Source organism: Capra hircus, chromosome 4 (genome assembly GCF_001704415.2).
Source record: "Capra hircus breed San Clemente chromosome 4, ASM170441v1, whole genome shotgun sequence".
NCBI lineage: Eukaryota > Metazoa > Chordata > Mammalia > Artiodactyla > Bovidae > Capra > Capra hircus.
The window spans coordinates 116,586,712-116,599,134 of NC_030811.1; the positions used below are offsets into that span (position 1 = coordinate 116,586,712).

At 37.9% G+C, this 12,423-nt stretch overlaps 1 pseudogene; it reads right to left on the reverse strand.

Annotated features, from left to right (window-relative positions):
* On the reverse strand, positions 7,118 to 11,526 carry LOC102173063 (annotated as a pseudogene).

Below are 12,423 nucleotides of genomic sequence, written 5' to 3' on the forward strand. Positions count from 1 at the left end.
TAATTACTTTAAAATATTGTATTGGTTTTGCCATTTAATAAATACTCAGAAGTAGAATTGCTGGGTCCTGTGGTAGAACTACCTTTAATTTTTTTGAGGAAACTTCATACTGTTTTCCAAATAGCTGCACCAATTTACAATTCTACCAACAGAACACAAGGGTGCACATTTCTTCACATCCTCACCATCACGTTATTTCTTAAGATAATAATCATTAATTTAAAATTAAACTTTTAATTTTTTTATTGGAGTATAGCTGATTAACAATATTGTAATAGTTTCAGGTGGACAGCAAAGGGACTCAGCCATACATCTACATGTATCCACTCTTCTCACACTCTCCTCCCATCCAAGCTGCCACATAACACTGAGTTCCCTGTGCAATACAATAGGTCCTTGTTGGTTATCCATTTTATAATGTACCCATGTGAGCCTGTTCATCTTGAAATTCCTAAATATCCCTTCCCCTCATCCTTTCCTGGCAACTGTAAACTCATTCTCTGTCTGTGAGTCTGCTTTTGTTTTGTGGATAAGTTTGTTTGTATCATGTCTTTTTATATTTTTCATAGAAGGGATGTCATACACTATTTCTGCCTCTGTGTCTAATTTAGTTCATGAATAACCACTCTGACAGTTGTGGAGTAGTTTTGATTTGCATTTCCCCAAAGGTCCATCTAGTCAAGGCTATGGTTTTTCCAGTGATCATGTATAGATGCGAGAGTTGGACTGTGAAGAAAGCTGAGTGCCGAAGAATTGATGCTTTTGAACTGTGGTGTTGGAGTAGACTCTTGAGAGTCCCTTCGTCTGTAAGGAGATCCACCAGTCCATTCCAAAGGAGATCAGCCCTGGGTATTCTTTGGAAGGAATGATGCTGTAGCTGAAACTCCAGTACTCTGGCCACCTCATGTGAAGAGTTGACTCATTGGAAAAGACTCTGATGCTGGGAGGGATTGGGGGCAGGAAGAAAAGGGGACGACAGAGGATGAGATGGCTGGATGGCATCACTGACTTGATGGACGTGAGTTTGAATGAATTCTGGGAGTTGATGATGGACAGGGAGAGCTGGCGTGCTGGATTCACCGGGTTGCAAAGAGTTGGACACGACTGAGCAACTGAAATGAACTGAACTGATGGTTAGTGATGCTAAGCATTTTCCTATGTTTCTGTTTGCCATCTGTGTGTCTTCTTTGGAAAATATCTATTAAAGTCCCTTGCCTATTTTTAAAACTCAGACTATGTTTTTCTTGTTGAATTGCATGAGTTCTTTATATATTTTGAAATCAACCTCTTATCAAATATATCATTTGCATTCATTAGGTTGTCTTTTTGTTTTGGAAATGATTTCCTTTGTTCTACAAAAGCTGTTTACTTTGGTGTAGTCCCATTTCATTTTTACTTATGTTTCCCTTGCCTGAGAAAAATGATCCAAAAATGTATTGTTAAGACCAGTGTCAAAGGGCATGTATCTTAAATTTTCTCCTGGTAGTTTAATGGTTTCAGGTTTTACATTTAAGTTCATTTTGAGTTTATTTTTGCATATTGCACACTTTAGGTTTTTTTCAGATAGCTATCCAGTTTCCTCAACAATATTAAAGAAAATGTCTTTCACCAATATATTTTCTTGGCTTCTTTGTCATAGGTTAACTGACCATATAAGTATGAACTTAAAGAAAATAATTTATTTATTTTAATTGTAGGCTAATTACTTACAATATTGTGGTGGATTTTTGCCATGCATTGACATGAATCAGTCATGGGGGAAAATATATCCCCCATCCTGAACCCCCCTCCCATCTCCCTCCCCATCCCATCCCTCAGTGTTGACCCAGTGCACTGGCTTTGAGTGCCCTGTTTCATTCATAGAACTTGGCAATCTATTCATATATGATAATATACATTGTTCAATGATATTTTCTCAAATCATCCCAACCTCATTTTCTCCCACAGAGTCCAAAGGTCTGTTTTTTATATGTGTCCCTTTTGCTATCTTGCATATAAGGACATCGTTAACATCTTTCTAAACTGCATATATATGCACTAATATACTGCATTGGTGTTTCTCTTTCTGACCTATTTCAGTCTGTATAATAGGCTCCAGTTTCATCAACCTCATTAGAAGTGATTCAAATGTATTATTTTTCATAGCTGAGTAATATTCTGCTGTGTATGTGTACCACAGCTTTCTTATCCATTTTTCTGCTGATGGACATCTAGGTTGCTTCCAAGTCCTAACTATTGTAAACCGTGCTGTGATAAACATTGGGGTATACGTGTCTCTTTCAATTCTGGTTTCCTCAGTGTGTATGCCCAGCAGTGGGAGTGCTGGGCCATAAGGCAGTTCTATTTCCAGTTTTTTAGGGAATCGCCACACTGTTCTCCATAGCAGCTGTATTGTTTTTATTCCCACCAACAGTGTAGGAAGGTTCCCCTTTCTTCACACCCTCTTCAGCATTTATTGTTTGTAGACTTTTTGATAGAAGCCATTCTGACTGGTGTGAGATGGTACCTCATTGTGTTTTTGATTTGCCTTTCTCTGATAATGAGTGATGTTGAGCATATTTTCATGTGTTTCTTTCTTAGCCATCTCTATGTTTTCATCTATTTCTGCTTTATTGACTATGCCAAAGTCTTTGACTGTGTGGATCACAATAAACTGTGGAAAATTCTGAAAGAGATGGGAACCAGACCACCTGACCTGCCTCTTGAGAAACCTGTATGCAGGTCAAGAAGCACCAGTTAGAACTGGACATGGAACAACAGACTGGTTCCAAATAAGAAAAGGAGTACATCAAGGCTGTATATTGTCACCATTCTTATTTAACTTACATGAAGAGTACATCATGAGAAATGCTGGACTGGAAGAAACACAAGCTGGAGTCAAGATTGCCAGGAGAAATATCAATAACCTCAGATATGCAGATGACACCACCCTTATGGCAGAAAGTGAAAAGGAACTAAAAGGCCTCTTGATGAAAGTGAAAGAGGAGAGTGAAAAGGTTGGCTTAAAGCTCAACATTCAGAAAACGAAGATCATGGCATCCGGTCCCATCACTCCATGGGAAATAGATGGAGAAACAGTGGAAACAGTGTCAGACTTTATTTATTTATTTTTGGCTCCAAAATCACTGCAGATGGTGACTTCAACCATGAAATTAAGATACTTGCTCCTTGGAAGAAAAGTTATGACCAACCTAGATAGTATATTCAAAAGCAAAAACATTAGTTTGCCGACTAAGGTCCATCTAGTCAAGGCTATGGTTTTTCCTTTGGTCATATATAGATGTGAGAGTTGGACTATAAAGAAAGCTGAGCACTGAAGAATTGATGCTTTTGAACTATGGTGTTGGAGAAGACTCTTGAGAGTCCCTTGGACTGCGAAGACATCCAACCAGTCCAACCAAAAGAAGATCAGTCCTGGGAGTTCATTGGAAGGACTGATGCTTAAGCTGAAACTCCAATACTTTGGCCACCTGATGTGAAGAGCTGACCCACTGGAAAATACCCTGATGGTGGGAAAGATTGAGGGAAGGAGGAAAAGGGAACGACAGAGGACGCGATGGCTGGATGGCATCACAGACTCAATAGACATGGGTTTGGGTGGACTCCAGAAGTTGGTGATGGACAGGAAGGCCTGGTGTGCTGAGGTTTTTGGGTTTGCATAGAGTGGGACATGACTGAGTGACTGAACTAAACAGTCACCATCTACAGTGATTTTGAAGCCCAAGAAAATAAAGTCTCTCATTATTTGTATTGCTTTCCCATCTATTTGCCATAAAATGATGGGATCAGATGCCATGATCTTTGTTTTTTGCACGTTGAGTTTTAAACGAGAGTTTTTACTCTCCTTTCATCTTTATCAAGAGGCTCTTTAGTTCCTCTTCACTTTCTGCCATGAGGGTGATTTCATCTGCATATCTAGACTATTGATATTTCTACTAGCAATCTTGATTCCAGCTTATGCAGCATACAGCCCATTATTTTGCATAATATATTCTGCATGCAAGTTAAATAAACAGGTGACTATATACAGCCTTGATGTACTCCTTCCCAATTTTTATCCAGTCCCTTGTTCCATGTCCAGTTCTAACTGTTGCTTCTTGACCTGCATAGAGGTTTCTCCCAGGCAGGTAAGGTGGTCTGGTATTCCCATCTCTTGAAAAAAAATTTTCACAATTTGTTGTGATGCACACAGTCAAAGGCTTTAGCATAGTTAATGAAGCAGAAGTAGATGTGTTGCTGGAATTCTCTTGTTTTTCTATGATCCAGCAGATATTGGCAATTTTTATCTCTGGTTCCTCTGTCTTTTCTAAATCCAGCTTGTGCATTTAGAAGTTCTTGCTTATTGCCCTGTTGAAGCCTAAGTTGGAGGATTTTGAGTTAGTGAGTATCATACTGTTTTGATTACTTTAGTTTCATAGTTTAGTTTGAAATCAGGGAGCATGATACCACCAACTTTCTTGCAATTACTTAAGATTGCTTTGGCTACTCGGACTCTATACAAATGTTACAATTGCTACTTCCAGTTTTGTGAAAAATGCCATTAGTTTTTTGAACAAAATTGCATTGAGTCCATATATTGCTTTGAATGGTATGGATACTTTAACAATATTTACTCTTTTAATCCATGAGTATGGTATATCTTTCTATTTGTGCCATCTTAAATTTTTTTCATCAGTGTCTTAGTTTTCAGAGTACTGTTTTTTCTTGTTTTTTTTTTTATTTTTTTTATTTTTTGCCTTCTTGAATAATTGAATTGTGTTTCTTAAATTCTCTTTCTGGTAGTTTATTATTAGTGTATAGCTATGTAATATATTTTTGTACACTAAATGTATATTCTGCAACTTCACTGAATTGATTTATTAGCTGTATTAATTTTTGGTGAGGCTACTAGTATTTTCTATGTATAGTTTTGTGTCATCTCTGCACTGTGCCAATTTTAGTTCTTAATTACCAGTTAGAATGTCCTCTTTTTTTTTTTTAATTTCTTGTCTAATTTCCATGGAGAGAACTTCAATACAATGTTGAATAAAAGTGGCAAAAGTAGGCATCCTTGTCTTGTCCTTGATCTTAGAGAAAAAGCTTTCAACTTTATACCATTTAATGTGATGTTAGTTGGGAATTTGGCATATTTGGTTTTTGTTATATTGAGGCTTTCATTATATTCATTTTGTTCTTTTGTATCCACCTCATTGAGGGTTTTTATTGTAAATGGAGGTTGAATTTTGTTAGATAATTTTTCTACATCTGTTAAAATGATCATATCATATGATTTTATCCTCCCTTTTTTTATATGGTATATTATGTGGATTGATTTGCAAATATTGAACAATCCTTTTATTTCTGTAATAAATCCCATTTGATCATGGGTCTTATCATATTGTTAAATTTAGTTTCCTAATATTTTGTTGAGAATTTTTTTGCATCTATATTCATCTGGGATATTGGACTGCAATTTCCTTTTTTTTTAAAGTATCTTTCTATAATTTTGTAATCAGGATAATATTGGCTTGAATGTAAACTTGGAGGCCTTACTTCCTCTTAATTTTTTGAAATAGCTTGAGAAGGAGAGGTATTTTCATAAGATTTTTTTGTAAACGTGTGGTAGAATTCACCTATGAGGCTATTTGGTTCTATACTTTTATTTGTTGGGACTTTTTCGATTATTGATTCAATTTCACTACTAGTGTATTTTATCCTGTTCATATTATCTATTTCTTCCTGATTCAATCTTGAAATATTATACATTTCTAGAATATATCCATTTCTTCTAGATTGTTTTAATTTGTTGGTATGCAATTATTCATAGTATCTTCTTAGTATTCTTTGTATTTCTGTGTTTTCAGTTACAATTGCTCTTCTTTCATTTCTGATTTCACTTATTTGAGGCTTTTTCTCTGTTTTTTTTTTTTTGTTTGTTTGTTTTGTTTTGTTTTGTTTTTAAGAGTGTGGCTAAAGCTTTACCAGTTATGTACATCTTTCCAAGCAACCTGTTCTTCATTTCATTGATTTTTTCTACTGTTATTTTAGTCTCTATTTCATTTATTTCCACTCTTATCTTTGTTATTTATTTCCTTCTACTAATTTTGAGCTTTATTTGTTCTTATATTTCTAATTCCTTTAGGTATAAGGTTAGACTGTTTATCTGAAAAATTTTGTTTATTTGTTTTCTGCGGTAGGCTTGTATTTCTGTACTTTTCCCTTCTAAAAGTGGTTTTGCTGCCTCACACAGATTTTGGAATGTTGTGTTTCTATTTTCATTTGCCTTCAGTTATATATTGATATCATTTTTTATTTCTTCAGTGACTCATTGGTTGTTTAGTATCATGTTGTTTATCCTCCCCATATTTGTAATTCCCCTCCCCTTAGTTTTTTTTTTTTTTCCCCGCACATGAACAAAACTATCGTTTAGTCTCAAATACTTGGGCAGGGGTGATTTCAGAGTTTAGAAATGCACCAGAATCATGAAATAATGATCTCTTCTTAGAGGGCTTAAAAACTCAAGAAACATTGCCATCTTTCTAAAGAGTTGTGGAAAATCATGAAAACCAAGCAACAAAGAAACTGCAATCAGAGAAAATAACACGAGAAAGCACCCAAGTGCATGATACACAGTCAGAGGGGGGAAAAATGTACCCTTCTAGAACCATAGCTATTATCAACACAGAAGCAGGCACTGTCCTACAAGGTTAATTTAGCTAAAAAGAAATAAGAGCAAGTATTAGAGAATAAATGTAAGCTAAGTCCCTATGCAGAAGGGTGGAAAAGAAGACAAAATGTGGGGAAATTCTGTGGCCAGAGCTCATTATAATTAGTTGGTCTGCAAAAAGATCCAAGAAAAATGCCCTAATTTTTGATGAGTTAGATATTGAACATTCAAAAAACACACAAAAAGAACAGTTAGATGGTTAAAGTTATTTTAAATTTAATTTTTTAATGCCTCTTTGACTAGTGTTTGGAGGATTATTATCTATAACTGATGTATTTTTCACCCTCTCATCTATTTGTCTGCAAACCACTTAAGTCTTAATTCCTCTGTTGAAAATGTTTCTCTTTGGTACATTATCAAAATGCACCCTATGCTGTAATCACACAGGACAATATTGGAAAGACTGAATATCTAAATGATTTGTGAAATATAATTTTTCCCTTCTGTTTTGAAGTTACTTCTAACAGTTTCTAAAGACATCATCACAGCTGCCTGAAGCATGTCTTCTTCATTCATAGAATCACCTAGATCACTGATAAGTGCTCCTGAACTTGTGCTCAGCTTTTCACATAGATGTGTATGCTGTCCTGGTGGACCTTGTTGCTGCTGCTACTGCTGCTACTTTTCAAAGTAGGCTTCTCATCTCTTCCATAGCTCTTCTAAAGTAAGATGTGAAACTGAGGTCTGTGGAATATCTTGACATAGTATTACTGGAAATACCTTGCATACTGCGCTTAATAGCCCTGTGGAGATCTGCTTTTTCACCTTCCATGTCAATTTCTTGGAGAGTTAGTGCCAGAGCCTTTTGAAAATCTGCTCATCTTTGTCTAGCATTCAGTTCAGTTCGTTTCAGTCATTCAGTCATGTCCGACTCTTTGAGACCCCATGAATTGCAGCACACCAGGCTTCCCTGTCCATCACCAAATCCCGGAGTTCACTCAGACTCACATCCATCGAGTCAGTGATGCCATCCAGCCATCTATCTTCTGTCGTCCCCTTCTCCTCCTGCCCCCAATCCCTCCCAGCATCTTTTCCAATGAGTCAACTCTTCACATGAGGTGGCTAAAGTACTGGAGTTTCAGCTTTAGCATCATTCCTTCCAAAGAAATCCCAGGGCTGATCTTCTTCAGAATGGACTGGTTGGATCTCCTTGCAGTCCAAGGGACTCTCAAAGTCTTCTCCAACACCACAGTTCAAAAGCATCAATTCTTCGGCGCTCAGCCTTCTTCACAGTCCAACTCTCAAATCCATACATGACCACAGGAAAAACCATAGCCTTGACTAGACCTGACCATCATTTATTCTAAGACACGTTCTAGATCTGTTTTCTGTACTCTCTGTTCTTTGGGTTGTGCTAATTCTTCTCCAGTAAGTTTTGGTCGATGCATTTGTTGGACTCTGGTCATCTGCAGGAGTTGGTCACAATCTGGCAGATCATCCTTAACAACAAATATAGAATAACCTTCCTGTTATAACTGAGCCAAGAAAAGCGAAAGAAATGTGATCTTAGTTCTGGACCTGTCAAGAGAAACTTCAAGTTGAACCACTGTTTTCCTAATTTTCTAACTATAAATCAGTGTTCTTTATAACTGCATATAAATAATCTTTCATTTTTTGGATTGATCCAGAGCTTCTGACACTCTGGAGTGCTAAACAGGATTAGTTCTAAGCTCTGAACTTTCAAGGCATTGTTTATAACTTGAATAGAGTAAAAAGCCCTGTGGTCCATATTTCCAGAAGGCTGCTGCAAAAATGTGTGATAATCTTCACTAGCACTTCTTCTGCCATTTCTCATTGTCTCTTACTCACCTAGCTGGTGTGCAACTGAAGATAATTCCCCAGGCCTGAAGTATTCTTCTTGCAATAGGTTATTCAAACAAAGTTGAGCACAAAGTGAGCCTTCTTATTTTTGTGAAAGATGGACTCCACCTTTATTTGTCTCCAGTTTTCTTGTTGTACTTGATGTCTAATTTCATGTGATTGTGGTCAGAAAAGATCTTTGATATGACTTCAATCTTAAATTTATGAGATGCATTTTTTGGCCTAGCATTTGATCCATCCTGCAGAATGTTTCATGTGTACTGAATGTATATTCTGCTGCTCTTAGATGAAATGTCCTATATATATGGATTAAATCAATCTGCTTTTATGTGTCGTTTAAGGCCAGTGTTCCTTGTTGATTTTGTTTTGATGATCTACTCATTGATGTAAGTAGGATGTTAAATTCCCCTGCTATTATTGTATTACTCTCAATTACTTCCTTTATGTCTGTTAATACTTGCTGCATGTATTAGGAGCTCCTATGTTTAGTGCATAATTATTTACAATGTTATATCCAAAATTTCGTATTGTTTCCATCTCTTCCCTTTCAATCTACATGTGTATTTAGTTCAGAACAGAGTCGTTTGTAGAATGCATATATAGTTTTTACATTTTTAATCCATTCAGTCTTGTTATATCTTTTGATCAAAGCATTTAATTCATGAGCCTCCCAGGTTGTTCAACTGGTAAAGAAATCTGCCTGCTATGCAGGAGATCAGGTTCAATTCCTGGGTTGGGAAGTTCCCCTGGAGAAGGGACAGGCTACCCATTCCAGCATTCTTGGGCTTCCCTGGTGGCTCAGATAATAAAGAATCTCCTTGCAATGTAGGGGACCTGGGTTGGGAAGATCCTCTGGAGGAGGGCAGGGCAACCCACTCCAGTATTCTTGATTGGAGAATGCCACGGACAGAGGAACCTGGTGGGCTATTCAACCTTGCTTGAATAACCTGTTGCAAGAACACTTGTGTAGCCCAAAGAGTTGGACATGACTGAGTGACTAAACACACATACCTTTAAAGCTATTATTTTTGTGTATGGACTTATTTTCACTTTAATTGTTTTCTGCATTTTGTAATTCTTCTCTGCTATTTTCTTCTCTTGTTCTCTTCCTTGGTGATATGATGACTTTCTTAGTGTTGTATTTATATTTCTTTTTCTTTATTTGTTACACAAGCCAGGCTTCAGCAGTACGTGAACTGTGAACTTTCAGATGTTCAAGTTGGTTTTAGAAAAGGCAGAGGAACCAGAGATCAAATTGCCAACATCTGCTGGATCATGGAAAAAGCAAAAGAGTTCCAGAAAAACATCTATTTCTGTTTTATTGACTATGCCAAAGCCTTTGATTGTGTGGATCACAATAAACTGTAGAAAATTCTGAAAGAGATGGGAATACCAGACCACCTGACGTGCCTCTTGAGAAACCTGTATGCAGGTCAGGAGGCAACAGTTGGAACTGGACATGGAACAACAGGCTGGTTCCAAATAAGAAAAGGAGTACGTCAAGGCTGTATATTGTCACCCTGCTTATTTAACATTTATGCAGAGTACATCATGAGAAATGCTGGACTGGAAGAAACACAAGCTGGAATCAACATTGCTGGGAGAAATATCAATAACCTCAAATATGTAGATGACACCACCCTTATGGCAGAAAGTGAAGAGGAACTAAAAAGCCTCTTGATGAACGTGAAAGAGGACAGTGAAAAAGTTGGCTTAAAGCTCAACATTCAGAAAACGAAGATCATGGCATCGGGTCCCATCACTTCATGGGAAATAGATGGGGAAACAGTGGAAAAAGTGTCAGACTTTATTTTTTGGGGCTCCAAAATCATTGCAGATGGTGACTGCAACCATGAAATTAAAAGACGCTTACTCCTTGGAAGAAAAGTTATGGACAAACTAGATGGCATTTTGAAAAGCAGAGACTACTTTGCCAACAAAGGTCCATCTAGTCAAGGCTATGGTTTTTCCAGTGGTCATGTATGGATGTGAGAGTTGAACTGTGAAGAAAGCTGAGTGCTGAAGTATTGATGCTTTTGAACTGTGGTGTTGGAGAAGACACTTGAGAGTCCCTTGGACTGCAAGGAGATCCAACCAGTCCATTCTGAAGGAGATCAGCCCTGGGATTTCTTTGGAAGGAATGATGCTAAAACTGAAATTCCAGTACTTTGGCCACCTCATGTGAAGAGTTGACTCATTGGAAAAGACTCTGATGCTGGGAGGGATTGGGGGCAGGAGGAGAAGGGGACGACAGAGGATGAGATAGCTGGATGGCATCACTGACTCGATGGATGCGAGTCTCAGTGAATTCCGGGAGTTGGTGATGGACAGGGAGGCTTGGTGTGCTGTGGTTCATGGGGTCACAAGGAGTCCGACATGACTGAATGACTGAACTGAACTGAACAAAACTGAACTGAACTGAGTGTTGTATTTATATTTATTTTTCTTTATTTGTTACATTTGTTGTGGGTTTTCATTTTGTAGCTCCCATGAGGTTTTTGTGTAACAATCTATGTATAATAGTCTATTTTAACTTGATTACTGTTTAAGTTGGAGTGGATTCCAAAATCACTACATTTTTATGCCAACCTCATGTTTTTTCCCTCGATTAAGTTCAGTGAGATTTTTGTGACTATGACTTTGAACTCTTAATATATTAAATTGCTTATCTCCTTTTCATTCAGTTCTTTGTCTGAGTTTTTATCTTGTTCTGTCTTGTTTGTTTGGAAGATGTTTGCCTCTTTATTTTGTCTCTCTCTCTTTGTTTCTATGTATTAGGTATATTTGTTAAATAGTCATGAGGCTTGTCCATGTCATGACTGTTGTGGGTGCACTGGAGAGCAAAACTGGCTCCTGTACAATTGGCTGTGAGGCTCAAACATAAGTTTTATGGGCTTGCTGCTGTGTGGTTCTGGCATCCCAGAGGGTGAGCTGCTTAGGAGTGTTGGTGGCATGAGCAGGCAGTGGAGGATCAGAGGTGGTTTGGAGACGCCAGCCATTGGGTGGGTGAATTGAGTGGGGCTTGTCCTCAAGGGAATGTCAGTGTGGTGTGTACAGTGTTAGTTAAGTTGATGGAAAGTGACATAAAAGTTGCCCATCAGACTGAGCTGACTAGGTAGAAGGAGAATTTCAAAAAATGCACCTCTGAGCACTTCTGTCCCTGGAGGAATTTCTATCTGATTCTGCCCCTATGGTACCCACCTTAAAATTAATCAGTGAGTCTTCTTCTCCTATGATCCAGGTGCTTTTCAAGCTGTTGTCTTTGTGCTAGGATTTGAAGCGAATCTGTATGAGCCCTTTAAGAGAGAAGTCTTGGTTTCCCACAGCCGCTTTTCTAGAGGTAAATTCTGATAGTTTTCAAAGTCAAATATTACCGAGGAGGCCTATCTCCTCTTCTGGGGAGCCTGATTGGGACTTGGGCCCCTTCTTCCACATTTAGAATATTCCCCCAATTGTGAGTCACTGCTCTGGAGGTATGGGTTCTATTGCACCAGATCTCTGCCCCTCCTCCCCATCCCCATGTGGCCTTTTATTTATATGCTTAGTTGTAGAAAATCTGTTCTGCTGGTCTTTAGCTCCTTCTCAGAGGTGGCTGTTCTATATATTCTAGTTTGGGGAAGGGGTGAGCTCAGAGTCTTCCCACTTTGCATGGGCTGATTACTCTAAAGATTGCTCTACAATATATAAAGTTCTTAAATTCTGAGTTTAATAATGCAAAAGATTGGATAATCTTATAGCTTAACTGGGGCAACTCTCTGCTTTTTCCTGGTAGGCCTGAAAGTCTGGTACTGACACTTATCCAGGATAAGAATGAGATGTGTTAGCTGGTGAATTATAATGTGCTGCTTAGAGTTTGAAATTTCCCTGGAGGCACTCAAGGTTAGTGTCTCTACATC